This window comes from Aethalodelphis obliquidens, unplaced genomic scaffold (assembly GCF_003676395.1).
Source record: "Aethalodelphis obliquidens isolate GAN/ISIS:26980383/991018 unplaced genomic scaffold, ASM367639v1 scaffold92, whole genome shotgun sequence".
In the NCBI taxonomy this organism is placed as follows: domain Eukaryota; kingdom Metazoa; phylum Chordata; class Mammalia; order Artiodactyla; family Delphinidae; genus Aethalodelphis; species Aethalodelphis obliquidens.
In genome coordinates, this window is record NW_020838036.1 from 3,260,971 (window position 1) to 3,274,563 (window position 13,593).

The 13,593-nt window shown below is 34.8% G+C and overlaps 1 protein-coding gene across 1 annotated transcript in view; it reads left to right on the forward strand.

Moving 5' to 3' along the window:
* Positions 1–13,593, forward strand: part of ATP7A (ATPase copper transporting alpha) — a 139,103-nt gene that overhangs the window by 24,162 nt on the left and 101,348 nt on the right. The window lies entirely within an intron of this gene.

Sequence of the window (13,593 nt, forward strand, 5' to 3'; positions counted from 1 at the left end):
AAAATCAAACTACCATATTATCTCCTAATGTCAAAATTTTCATTTAATATGCAACCCTCTGTAACTGCTCATTCATAGGGTTTTATAAGTAATTTATATGCATCTCATTTCTAATTTGATAGACTTTCTATACTATTAGGTTTGAAGAAAACTTAATTCATTTTGCTTATGGAAATTTTACAAATTCCTTTGTCCCAAATCCATCCCTAAAGTCAGATTATTAGAACGTGCTGTTTGTTTTCCTTGTTATCCCAAAGATTCTCAACCAGTTTGGGAACTAGTTTGTTCCTATTTTTCTGAGAGTACGTATAATTTCCTGATCACAGTTGGATTTTTCTAGTCTTTTAAAACTGATTGTAGTGAGATTTATTGTTGTTGTTTAGTTTAAACTCTCCTTCTGTGATTGAAGAAACCTATATCTCAGTTTTTCTTTTTTGCTTCTCTTTCTAATTTAAGATTAAAGAATTATATTCTGTTCATTATTTTCATGCCCAGCACTAAAAGAATTCCTTTTCCCACACTTCTCTATCAGCCCTCTCATACTCCTGTTTTCCTCACTTCCTTTATTTTCTGCAATCTCCTTTTTCTTCATCACCCTTACTTAACCTTTGCTTGTCTTTAAAACAGGAACTGTATGTGACCTGCTTCCTCTTGTGTTTGGGAAAAAGCTATCTGCAGATGTCTAAGGCTGTGGAAAAAAATAGATGCATCCAGTTCAAGCAAAGGCAGTAGGTTTGGCCAATTGTAGCTTTTTCTTTATTATTTTTTTCTGAATACTAAAGTAATACATGCTTATTTTAATGAAATTATAATAATACAGAAGGACTTAAAGTAAAAAAGGAGAAATTCATCCCCCCAAAGGGTAATCACTTTTAATGGTTTGTCTCTTTCTAGACCTTTTTCTCTTTATACATGTGCTTCCATGTCAGTGTATACAGATTTAGCTTATTCTCTTTAACTGCTATGTAGTCTTCTATAGTATGAATGCATCATAATTTATCTATTTCTTTATTGATGAATGTTTAGAGAGTCTCCAAGTTTTAACTCTTTTAAGTATGCTTACCCTATACCTTTAAACATCTGTGTAAACATTTTCATAGGTTACAGTATTTTAAGTAAAATTGCTGGGTTAAGGGTTATATATACATGTGGTATCTTGATAGGCATTGCAGAATTGCCCTCCAAAAAAAGGCCATAGTGATTTACACTTGATTGACAGGATGGTAAAATATTTTTCTGCATCCTTGACCATATTGAATAGATACATTGGTCTTTTAAGTTTTTGCCACCATGATAAGCAAAAAACATGATGTCACTCTTTTAGTTTATATCTAATTTGTATTCACCAAATTTGTATTTTTAGCTAGTTTAAACATCTTTTCATTTAACAACTAAATTGTATGTTAAATAAAAAAGGTTGTAAGCATACACTATAATCGTTCAGCAAGAAAAAAAATGTACATATTAGAAGAAAGCATGTAATCTTCCCTCTTTTCTTGCATATGCTTGGAATAAAGTAATGAATGTATGAATTTTGTATGAATTGGTCATCTTTTCAGGTGTATATAAAGAAATCCCAACTTGCAGATTTCAGCATGTGTTGGGCTAATAAACCAAGTGTCTCTTTCCTAGGCTGCTCTCTCACCTGTTATCTCCCTGAACAGGCCGCCTCTCAAGTCTGTCAGTGAGAATGACTTAGCTTTGTGGATAATTATGTTCTTCCTGATAGTGGGCTAATTTTTTTGACTTTATAAATCTTTTTTAACCTGACTGATTAGCTCACTACTATTTAACATCAACCTGCCATAAGAACTCTTTATTTATTTTGTGCTTATAGGCCAAAGTCCCTGTAGGCATAAGCACTAAATTGATCAGAATTACACAATAAATCACAGAGTCATATGGAAGCAGAAGTGTAATTTGCCAAATTATCTCAGTAGGTCAACACTGAAATGATAAATTGTGAGTCACTAGGATATGTTATCTTCAATGAAACTTCAAAAACTGGGCAGATTCTTCTCTCTTCAGTGATTACAGTACAACACTGCCTTCACATGAGTGATTTTATTTGCTGACCTTTATTAAGACTTCTATTAAGATGCTATATTGTTATATTTCTAAGGCTACAAATTATATTTTTTTCAAAAGAACAGATATAGATTTAATTCTGATGTTTACTGTCCATCAAGAGGTGTGATTTAAAATAACTTTACAGGTATAGTAAGATGGACTGCAGGTAAGAGAATTTTTTTCTTAAAGGTTTATTGAGGTATCATTGACATACAACATTGTATAAGTTTAAGGTAGACAGCATAATGAGCTGACTTACATATATTGCAAAATGATTACTACAATAAGTTTAATTAACATCCATCACCTCTTATAGATACAAGAAAAAAAGAAAAAAAATTTTTTCCTTGTGTTGAGAAGTTTCAGGATTGACTCTTAGCAACTTTCAAATATATCATACAGCAGTGTTAACTATAGTCATCATATTGTACATTGCATCCCTAGTACTTATTTATCTTATAACTGGAAGTTGTACATTTTGACCACCTTCATTCAATTTCCCTACCCCTTACCCCCTGCCTCTGGTAACCACAACTCTTATCTCTTTTTCTGAGTTTTTTTTTCTTAAGATTCCATGTACAGTATTTGTCTTCCTCTGTCTGACTTATTTCACTTAGCATAATGCCCCCAAGTTCCATTGATGTTGTCACAAATGACAGGATTTCCTTATTTTTTATGGCTGAATAGTATTCCATTGTATATATGTGTGTGTGTGTGTGTGTGTGTGTATACATCTCACATTTTCTTTATCCATTTATCTGTTGATAGACAATTAAGTTGTTTCCATGACTTGGCTATTATAAATAATGCTGCAATGAACATGGAAGTGCAGATCTGTCTTTGACATAGTGATTTCATTTCCTCTGGATATATACCCAGAAGTGGAATTGCTAGATCATATGGTAATTCTGTTTTTAACTTTTTGAGGAACTTCCACACTGTTTTCATATAGTGGCTGTACCAGTTTACATTCTTACCAGCAATGCACAAGGGTTCCCTTTTCTCTATGTCCTCGCCAAGATTTATTATCTCTTGTCTTTTTGATGATGAGTTATACTCTTGTAACCTCAAGATATGTTGATGGGTAGTTCCAACCCCCATATGTTCATATATGTTAAAGCTTTTTTTTTTTTTTTTTGCGGTATGCAGGCCTCTCACTGTTGTGGCCTCTCCTGTTGTGGAGCACAGGCTCCAGACGCGCAGGCTCAGCAGCCATGGCTCACGGGCCCAGCTGCTCCACGGCATGTGGGATCTTCCCAGACTGGGGCACATACCCATGTCCCCTGCATCAGCAGGCGGACTCTCAACCACTGTGCCACCAGGGAAGCCCCATATATGTTAAAGCTTTTATCCTTTAGATTTTGCATTTCAATCATAGACATATTTGTCAAAAAAGATGAAGTAATCACTTATACTTGCATGTATTGATAAGAAAATAGTTTTGTTTTATAAATCCCAAAAGACATGGGTTTTTTATTCCCACATCCTCTAGTTTAATGCCTGTGTAGAGTAAAAATTAAGTAAATGCTGAGTGAATCAGCTTTATTATAAAAGCATAAATATTAGCTATTAAAATTTGTCAGTATGTTTCAAGAACTTTCAAAGTGCTTTTTTTCCCCTTTAGAATATCCTCCCATCCACACACAAACACAGAAAAATGTCAAATAATCATTACACAAGAGAATAAAAATGAGTGGTTAAGAAATGTATGAAAAGATCATCAACCTCATTTAATAATCTAAGAAACACATAAAAAATAAAATATTTTTACCTGCCATATTGCTAAACATTAAAAAGAGTACTTGGTTATACAATTATCTGTTTGAGTCCTTGCTTTCTATTCTTTTGGGTATATACCTAGAAGTAGAATTGCTGGATCATACGGTAATTCTATGTTTAACTTTTTGGGGAACTGCCAAACTTTTCCACAGTGAGTGTACCATTTTACATTCCTACCAACAAGTGTTCCAGTTTCTCCACATCTTCACCAATGCTTGTTATTTTTCGTGTTTTATTTATTTATTATTTTTATTATAGTCATCCTCAATAGATATGATGTGGTAGCTCCTTGGGGTTTTGACTTACATTTCCCTAATGGCTAGTGATGTTGAAATCTTTTCATGTATTTGTTGGCCCTTTATCTTCTTTGGAAAAATGTCTGTTCAAGTCATCTGCCCATTTTTCAACTAGATTTTTTGTTGTTGAGTTGTACCATTTGTTTATATATTCTGGATATTCAGTCTCTTATCAGATAAATATTTTGTAAATATTTCTCTCATTCTGTGGGTTGTCTTTTCACTCTCTTGATAGCATCCTTTGATGCATAAAAGTTTTTCATTTTGATGAAGTCCAGTTTACCTATTTTTCCTTTTGTTATTTGTGCTTTTGCTGTCATATCCAAGAAATCATTGCCAAATCCATGTCATGGAACTTTTCTACTGTGTTTTCTATTAAGAATTTTATAGTTTTTGCTCTTGAGTTTAGGTCTTTCAATCCATCTTTAGTTAATTTTAGTGTATGATGTAAGTGACTTTATTCTTATGCATGTAGATATCCAGTTTTCCCAGCACATTTGTTGAAGAGACTGTCCTTTCCCCATTGAGTGGTCTTGACACCCTTGTTGGAGATCATTTGACCTTATATGGGAGGGTTTATTTCTGGGCTTTTATTCTATTCCATTGGTCTATATGTCCATCTTTATGCCAGTACCACACTGTTTTTTTTAAATTTAATTTTATTTATTTTTTTATACAGTAGGTTCTTATTAGTTATCCATTTTATACATATTAGTGTATATATGTCAATCCCAATCTCCCAATTCATCACACCACCACCGCCCACCCCGCACTCGCTGCTTTCTCCCATTGGTGTCTGTACGTTTGTTCTCTACATCTGTGTCGCAATTTCTGCCCTGCACACCAGTTCATCTGTACCATTTTTCTAGGTTCCACATATATGCGTTAATATATGATATTTGTTTTTCTCTTTCTGACTTACTTCACTCTGTATGACAGTTTCTAGATTCATCCACATCTCTACAAATGATTCAATTTCATTCCTTTTTATGGCTGAATAATATTCCCTTGTATATATGTATCACATCTTCTTTATCCATTCGTCTGTCGATGGGCATTTAGGTTACTTCTATGACCTGGCTATTGTAAACAGTGCTGCAGTGAACTCTGGGGTGCTTGTGTGTTTTTGAATTATGTTTTTCTCTGGGTATATGCCCAGTAGTCGGATTGCTGGGTCATATGGTAATTCTATTTTTAGTTTTTTAAGGAATCTTCATACTGTTCTCCATAGTGGCTCTGTCAATTTACATTCCCACCAACAGTGCAAGAGGGTTCCCTTTTCTCCACACCCTCTCCAGCATTTGTTGTTTGTAGATTTTCTGATCATGCCCATTCTAACTGGTGGGCATATGATATGAGGTGATACCACATTGTAGTTTTAATTTACATTTCTCTAATACTTAGTTATGTTGAGCAGCTTTTCATGTGCTTCTTGGCCATCTGTATGTCTTCTTTGGAGAAATGTCTATTTAGGTCTTCTGCCCATTTTTGGATTGGGTTGTTTGCTTATTAATATTGAGCTGCATGAGGTGTTTATATATTTTGGAGATTAATCCTTGTTGGTGGATTCATTTGCAAATATATTCTCCCATTCTGAGGGTTGTCTTTTCATCTTGTTTGTAGTTTCCTTTGCTTTGTGAAAGCTTTGAAGTTTCATTAAGTCCCATTTGTTTATTTCTGTTTTTATTTCTGTTACTCTAGAAGGTGGATCAAAAAAGAACTTGCTGTGATTTATGTCAAAGAGTGTTCTTCCTATGTTTTCCTCTAAGAGTTTTATAGTGTCCAGTCTTACATTTAGGTCTCTAATCCATTTTGAGTTTATTTTTGTGTATGGTGTTACGGAGTGTTCTAATTTCATTCTTTTACATGTAGCTGTACAGTTTTCCCAGGACCACTTACTGAAGAGACTGTCTTTTCTCCATTGTACATCTCTGCCCCCTTTGTCGTAGATTAGTTGACCATAGGTACATGGGTTTATCTCTGGGCGTTCTGTCCTGTTCCATTGATCTATATTTCTGTTTTTGTGCCAGTACCATATTGTCTAGATTACTGTAGCTTTGTAGTATTGTCTCAAGTCAGGGAGTCTGATTCCTCCAGCTCAGTTTTTTTCCTGCAAGACTGCTTTGGCTGTTCAGGGTCTTTTGTGTTTCCATACAAATTTTAAGATTTTTTTGTGCTAGTTTTGTAAAAAATGCCATTGATAATTTAATAGGGATTGCATTGAATTTGTATATTGCTTTGGGTAGTATAGTCATTTTCACAATATTGATTCTTCCAATCGAAGAACATGATATATCTCTCCATCGGTCTGTATTATCTTTAATTACTTTCATCAGTGTCTTATAGTTTTCTGCATACAGGTCTTTTGTCTCCCTAGGTAGGTTTATTCCTAGGTATTTTGTTCTTTGTGTTGCAGTGGTAAATGAGAGTGTTTCCTTAATTTCTCTTTCAGATTTTTCATCATTAGTGAATAGGAATGCAAGAGATTTCTGTGCATTAATTTTGTATCCTGCAACTTTACCAAATTCATTCATTGGCTCTGGTAGTTTTCTGGTGGCATCCTTAGGATTCTCTGTGTATAGTATCATGTCATTTGCAAACAGTAACAGTTTTACTTCTTCTTTTCCAATTTGTATTCCTTTTATTTCTTTTTCTTCTCTGGTTGCCATGGCTAGGACTTCCAAAACTGTGTTGAATAATAGTGGCAAGAGTGGTCATCCTTGTCTTGTTCCTGATCTTAGAGGAAATGGTTTCAGTTTTTCACCATTGAGAATGATGTTTGCTGTGGGTTTGTCGTATATGGCCTTTATTATGTTGAGGTAGGTTCCCTCTCTGCCCACTTTCTGGAGAGTTTTTATCCTAAATGGGTGTTGACTTTTGTCAAAAGCTTTTTCTGCATCTGTTGAGATGATCATATGGTTTTTCTTCTTCAGTTTGTTAATATGGTTTATCACATTGATTGATTTGCATATATTGAAGAATCCTTGCATCACTGGGATAAATCCCACTTGATGATGGTGTATGATCCTTTTAATGTGTTGTTGGATTCTGTTTGCTAGTATTTTGTTGAGGGTTTTTGCATCTATATTCATCAGTGATATTGGTCTGTAATTTTCTTTTTTTGTAGTATCTTTGTCTGATTTGGGTATCAGGCTGATGGTGGCCTCATAGAATGAGTTTGGGAGTGTTCCTTCCTCTGCAATTTTTTGGAAGAATTTGAGAAGTATGGGTGTTAGTTCTTCTCTAAATACTTGATAGAATTCACCTGTGAAGCTATCTGGTCCTGGACTTTTGTTTGTTGGAAGATTTTTAATCACAGTTTCAATTTCATTACTTGTGATTGGTCTGTTCATATTTTCTCTTTCTTCCTGGTTCAGTCTTGGAAGGTTATACCTTTCTAAGAATTTGTCCATTTCTTCCAGGTTGTCCATTATATTGGCATAGAGTTGCTTGTAGTAGTCTCTAAGGATGCTTTGTATTTCTGTGCTGTCTGTTCTAACTTTTCCTTTTTCATTTCTAATTTTATTGATATAAATCCTCTCCCTCTTTTTCTTGATGAGCCTGGCTAATGGTGTATCAATTTTGTTTATCTTCTCAAGGAACCAGCTTTTAGTTTTATTGATGTTTGCTATTGTTTTCTTTGTTTCTATTTCATTTATTTCTGCTCTGATCTTTATGATTTATTTCCTTCTGCTAACTTTGGGTTTTGTTTGTTCTTCTTTCCCTAGTTCCTTTAGGTGTAATGTTAGATTGTTTATTTGAGATTTTTCTTGTTTCTTGAGGTAGGCTTGTATAGCTATAAATTTCCCTCTTAGAACTGCTTTTGCTGCATCCTATAGGTTTCGGATCGTCGTGTTTTCATTGTCATTTGTCTCTAGGTATTTTTTGATTTCCTCTTTGATTTCTTCAGTGATCTCTTGGTTACTTAGTCACGTATTGTTTAGCCTCCATGTGTTTGTGTTTTTTACGTTTTCCCCCCTGTAATTGATTTCTAATCTCATAGCATTGTGGTCGGAAAAGTTGCTTTATATGATTTCAGTTTTCTTAAATTTCCTGAGCTTGATTTGTGAACCAAGATGTGATCTATCCTGGAGAATGTTCCATGCGCACTTGAGAAGAAAGTGTAATCTGTTGTTTTTGGATGGAATGTCCTATAAATATTAATTAAATCTATCTGGTCTATTGTGTCATTTAATGCTTGTGTTTCCTTATTAATTTTCTGTCTGGATGATCTGTCCATTGGTGTAAGTGAGGTGTTAAAGTCCCCCACTATTACTGTGTTACTGTAGATTTCCTCTTTTATAGCTGTTAGCAGTTGTCTTATGTATTGAGGTGCTCCTATGTTGGGTGCCTATATGTTTATAACTGTTATATCTTCTTCTTGGATTGATCCCTTGATCATTATGTAGTGTCCTTCCTTGTCTCTTGTAACATTCTGTATTTTAAAGTCTATTTTATCTGATATGAGTATTGCTACTCCAGCTTTCTTTTGATTTCCATTTGCATGGAATATCTTTTTCATCGCCTCATTTTCAGTCTGTGTGTCCCTAGGTCTCTTGTAGACAGCATATATATGGGTCTTGTTTTTGTATCCATTCAGCGAGCCTGTGTCTTTTGATTGGAGCATTTAATCCATTCACGTTTAAGGTAATTATCAATATGTATGTTCCTATTACCATTTTCTTAATCGTTTTTGGTTTGTTTTTGTAGGTTCTTTTCTTCTCTTGTGTTTCCCACTTAGGGAAGTTCCTTTAGCATTTGTTGTAGAGCTGATTTGGTGGTGCTGAATTCTCTTAGCTTTTGCTTGTCTGTAAAGCTTTTGATTTCTCCATCAAATCTGAATGAGATCCTTGCTGGGTAGAGTAATCTTGGTTGTAGGTTCTTCCCTTTCATCACTTTAAATATGTCATGCCACTCCCTTCTAGGTTGTAGAGTTTCTGCTGAGAAATCAGCTGTTAACCTTATGGGAGTTCCCTTGTATTTTATTTGTCGTTTTTCCATTGCTGCTTTCAATAATTTTTCTTTGTCTATAATTTTTGCCAATCTGATTACTATGTGTCTCAGTGTGTTTCTCCTTGGATTTATCCTGTATGGTATTGTCTGCACTTCCTGGACTTGAGTGGCTATTTCCTTTCCCATGTTAGGGAAGTTTTTGACTATAATCTCTTCAAATATTTTCTTGGGTCCTTTCTCTCTCTCTTCTCCTTCTGGGACTCCTATAATGCAAATGTTGTTGCATTTAATGTTGTCCCAGAGGTGTCTTAGGCTGTTTTCATTTCTTTTCATTCTTTTTTCTTTATTCTGTTCTGCAGCACTGAATTCCACCATTCTGTCTTCCAGGTCACTTATCCGTTCTTCTGCCTCATTTATTCTGCTCTTGATTCCTTCTAGTGTATTTTTCATTTCAGTTATTGTATTGTTCATCTCTGTTTGTTTGTTCTTTAATTCTTCTAAGTCTTTGTTAAACATTTCTTGCATCTTCTCGATCTTTGCCTCCATTCTTTTTCGGAGGTCCTGGATCATCTTCACTATCATTATTCTGAATTCTTTTTCTGGAACGTTGCCTATCTCCACTTCATTTAGTTGTTTTTCTGGTTTTTTATCTTGTTCCTTCATCTGGTACATAGCCCTCTGCGTTTTCATCTTGTCTGTCTTTCTGTGAATATGGTTATTGTTCCACAGGCTGCAGGATTGTAGTTCTTGCTTCTGCTCACTGCATTGTTTTGATTACTGTAGCATTGTAATATTTTTTGAAACCAGGAAGTATGAGACTTCTAATTTTTTTTCTTTTTCCAGATTGTTTGGCTACTTAGGTTCCCTTGAGATTCCATATTAATTTTAGGATGAGTTTTTCTATTTCTGTAAAAATACCTTTGGGTTTTTACAGGGATTGCATTCAATCTGTAGGTTGTCTTGGATAGTATTAGCATCTTAACAATATTATGTCTTCCAGTCTGTGAACACAGGATGTCTTTCTATTTTTTGGTATCTTCTTTAATTTCTTTTAACAATGTTTTGTAGTTTTTGGTATGCCAGTCTTTCATCTCATTGGTTAAGTTTATTCATATGTATTTTATGAAGAAACGTGCATTTCAAAATGCAAGCATAGTTCACAGAGTGAAGTTTAAATATGTAATGTATAACTCTAAAAATAAGATGGACATAACAGTTTTTGGTTACATATGATTGGGAGAATAGTGTCAAGTGGATTACTTGACAGAAAGGTAACTCAGAGAAAAGTTCCAGGCACACTGATTTTTGCATGTTGATTTTTTACCCTGGAACATTGCTGAATTCTTTAATTTTTTAAAATATTTGTTATTTATTTATTTGGCTGTACTGCATTGTAGCTGCAGCACACAGGATCCTTGCCGCCACATGTGAGCTCTTTGCTGCAGCATGCAAGATCTTTTAGTTGTGGCATGCAGGATCCCCAGCTGTGGCATGTGGGATCTCTAGTTGCGGCATGCAGGATCCTCAGCTGTGGCATGAGGGATCTTCAGTTGTGGCATGCGGGCTCCTAGTTGCAGCATGTGGGCTCCTAGTTGCGGCAGGCAAGATCCGGTTCCCTGACCAGGGATCGAATATGGGCCCCCTGCATTGGGAGTGCGGAGTTCCAACCAGTGCACCACCAGGGAAGTCACTGCTGAATTCTTTATTAATTCTAACTTTTTTTTTTTTGGTGTGGGGTCTTTAGGGATATAAGATCATGTCATCTGTGAACAGAGATCATTTTCCTTTTCCTTTTCCAATTTGGATGCCTTTTTTTCTTTTTCCTGCCTATTTACTCTGGCTAGGATTTCTAGTGCTATGTGAAACAGAAGTGGCTAGGGTCAGCATCCTTGTCTTAATCCTGTCCTTAGAGAAAAAGTTTTCCAGTGTTTTACCATTTAAGTATGATGTTACTTGTGGAGTTTTCACAAATACCCTTTATCAGATTGAAGTAGTTTCCTTCAGTTTTCCATTTTCTGAGCTTTTTTTTTTTAATCATGAAAGTGTGTTGAACATATCAAATGCTTCTGCATCGATTGAGATACTTGTGTTTGTTGTCCTTTATTCTAATACCATGGTATATGTCACTGATTGATTTTTGTATGTTGAACCAACTTTGCATTTGCATGATAAATTCTACTTGGTTATGGTGTATAATCCTTTTTATATGTTGCTGGATTTGGATTACGAGCATTTTTTAGATGATTTTTCTGTCTACATTCTTGCAGATGTTGGTCTGTAGTTTTCATTACTTGTGGTACCTTTATCTGATTTTTGTATCAGGCTAACATTAGCTCATAGACTTAGTTAGGAAGTTCCCTCTTCTCCTATTTTCTAAAAGCGTTTGTGAAATTTCTTCCTTAAATGTTTGGTAGACTTTACTAATGAAGCTGTGGTGGGCCTGGAGTTTTTCTGAGGAAAGTTGTGTTTTGTTTTTACTGTAATTTTGATTCCTTTAATAGATTAGGACATTTAAGGCTGTTTTTTTCTTCTTGGATGAGCTTGTGTCTTTCAATGAAGTGGTCCATTTCATTTAAATGTTGAGTTCATTGACATAAAGTTGTTTACACTACTACCTTATTGTCTTTCTAATGTCTGTAGAATCTAATGATGTCACCTCTCCTGTTTCTGATAATGGTAATTTGTGTTGTCTCTCTTATTTTTCCTTATAAGTCTGGAAAGAGATTTATCAATTTTACTGATATTCTCAAAGAACCAGCATTTACTTCTCTTTGTTTTCTCTGTTGTTTTTCTGCTTTTTCTTTTATTGATTTTTGTAGTCATCTTTATTATTTCTTTTCTTCTGCTTACTTTGGATTTAATTGCTCTTCTTTTTCTAGATTTTGGATGTGGTACCTGAGGTCATTGATTTGAAACCTTTCTTCTTTTCTCATATAAACATTTAGTACCATAAAATTTCCCATGACTACTGCTTTACTGTCATACTACGAATTCTGCTATGTCACATTTTAATTCTGTTCAAAATAGTTTTTAATTTCCTTTTTGATTTCGTCTTTGACCCATAGGTTATTTAGAAGTGTGTAGTTGGCTTCCAAAGAATTGTGGGTTTTCCAGAGATCTTTCTATTTTTTTATTTCTACTATAATTCCATTGTGGCCAGAGAACCTACTTTCTTTGACTTGCATCCTTTTGAATTTAGTGAAACTTATTCTGTAACTCAGAATTTGGTCTATCTTAGTTAAGGTTCTATCTGCACTTGAGAGGAAAGTGTAATTCTGCTGATGTTAGGTGGATTATTCTGTGCTTGTCAGTCTAGTGAAATTGGTTGGTGGTGTTGATCAAATCTACTCTGTCCTTGCTGGCTTTCTGCCTACTTTTTTTTATCAGTCATTTAGAGAGGGGTATTTAGATGTCTGACTATACTTGCAGGTTTTTCTATTTCTCCTTGCAGTTCTTTCACTTTTTGCTTCATGAATTTTAAAGCTCTGTCATTAACTACATAAACATTTAGAATTATTATGTCTTCATTAATTGGCCCCTTTATCGTTATGAAATGCCTTTCTTTATCTCTGCTTTATAGTCTTTGCTCTGAAATATACTTATGTATTAATATAGCCTCTTAGCTTTCTTTTGAATAGAGTTAGCATGGTATGTCAATTTGTCTCATTAATTGTGATGATAATTTTTATTGTTTCTTTAAAAGATTTATTTACTATAAGGTTAATTAAGGAGTCTTTTATACTTATTTATTGCTAATTGGTAAGTATTTTGTAGGGTGGTACTTTGCAATAATGTAAGTGTCCTCTTTCTCATCAAGCTTTTTTTCACTAGTATTAGCATTCATGAATGATTTCTTCCTCAATCAGTTATTACCATGATTGAGGTAATAATGGTGCCAAATGGTGATTTTCTAACTTCATTATTTTGTCTATGTCTCTTGGCATTCTGAGAGGTAGAGCTTTCCTTTCTGAAGTGTTTGTAAACATATTGAATTAAAATATGTGTCACCACTAACACAAAATATAGGAGAGGTGTGGTACACAGAATGATAGCCCCACAGAGATGTCTATGTCTGAATCCCTGAAACCTCTGACTTCCTTACAAGGAAAAAAGGACTTTGCAGATGCGATAGAGTCGACCTTGAGGTGGAAGCATCCAGGATTATCTGGTTGGGTCCAATACGATCACAAAAGTCCTTGTAAAGTAAAAGAGTGTCAGGAGAGTCAGAGAATGAGATGTGCAGGTAGAAGCAGAGGTCAGAGTTGTGCAGTTGGGGGCTGGAGTCAAGGAATGTAGGCAGCTGAAAAATCAGAGAGGTGGATTCTCCCCTAGAGCCTCCAGATAAGATACAGCCTGTCAATACCTTGATCCTTTGTTTTCCCTTGGCTACAAGGTGATATCCTTTAGTTCCTATTATTTCCTGTATGTTGGAAGTTAGCTCTAAAACCTTGATTAGATACATGTTAAAGATTTTTGTTGAAAATGTTTCATAGGT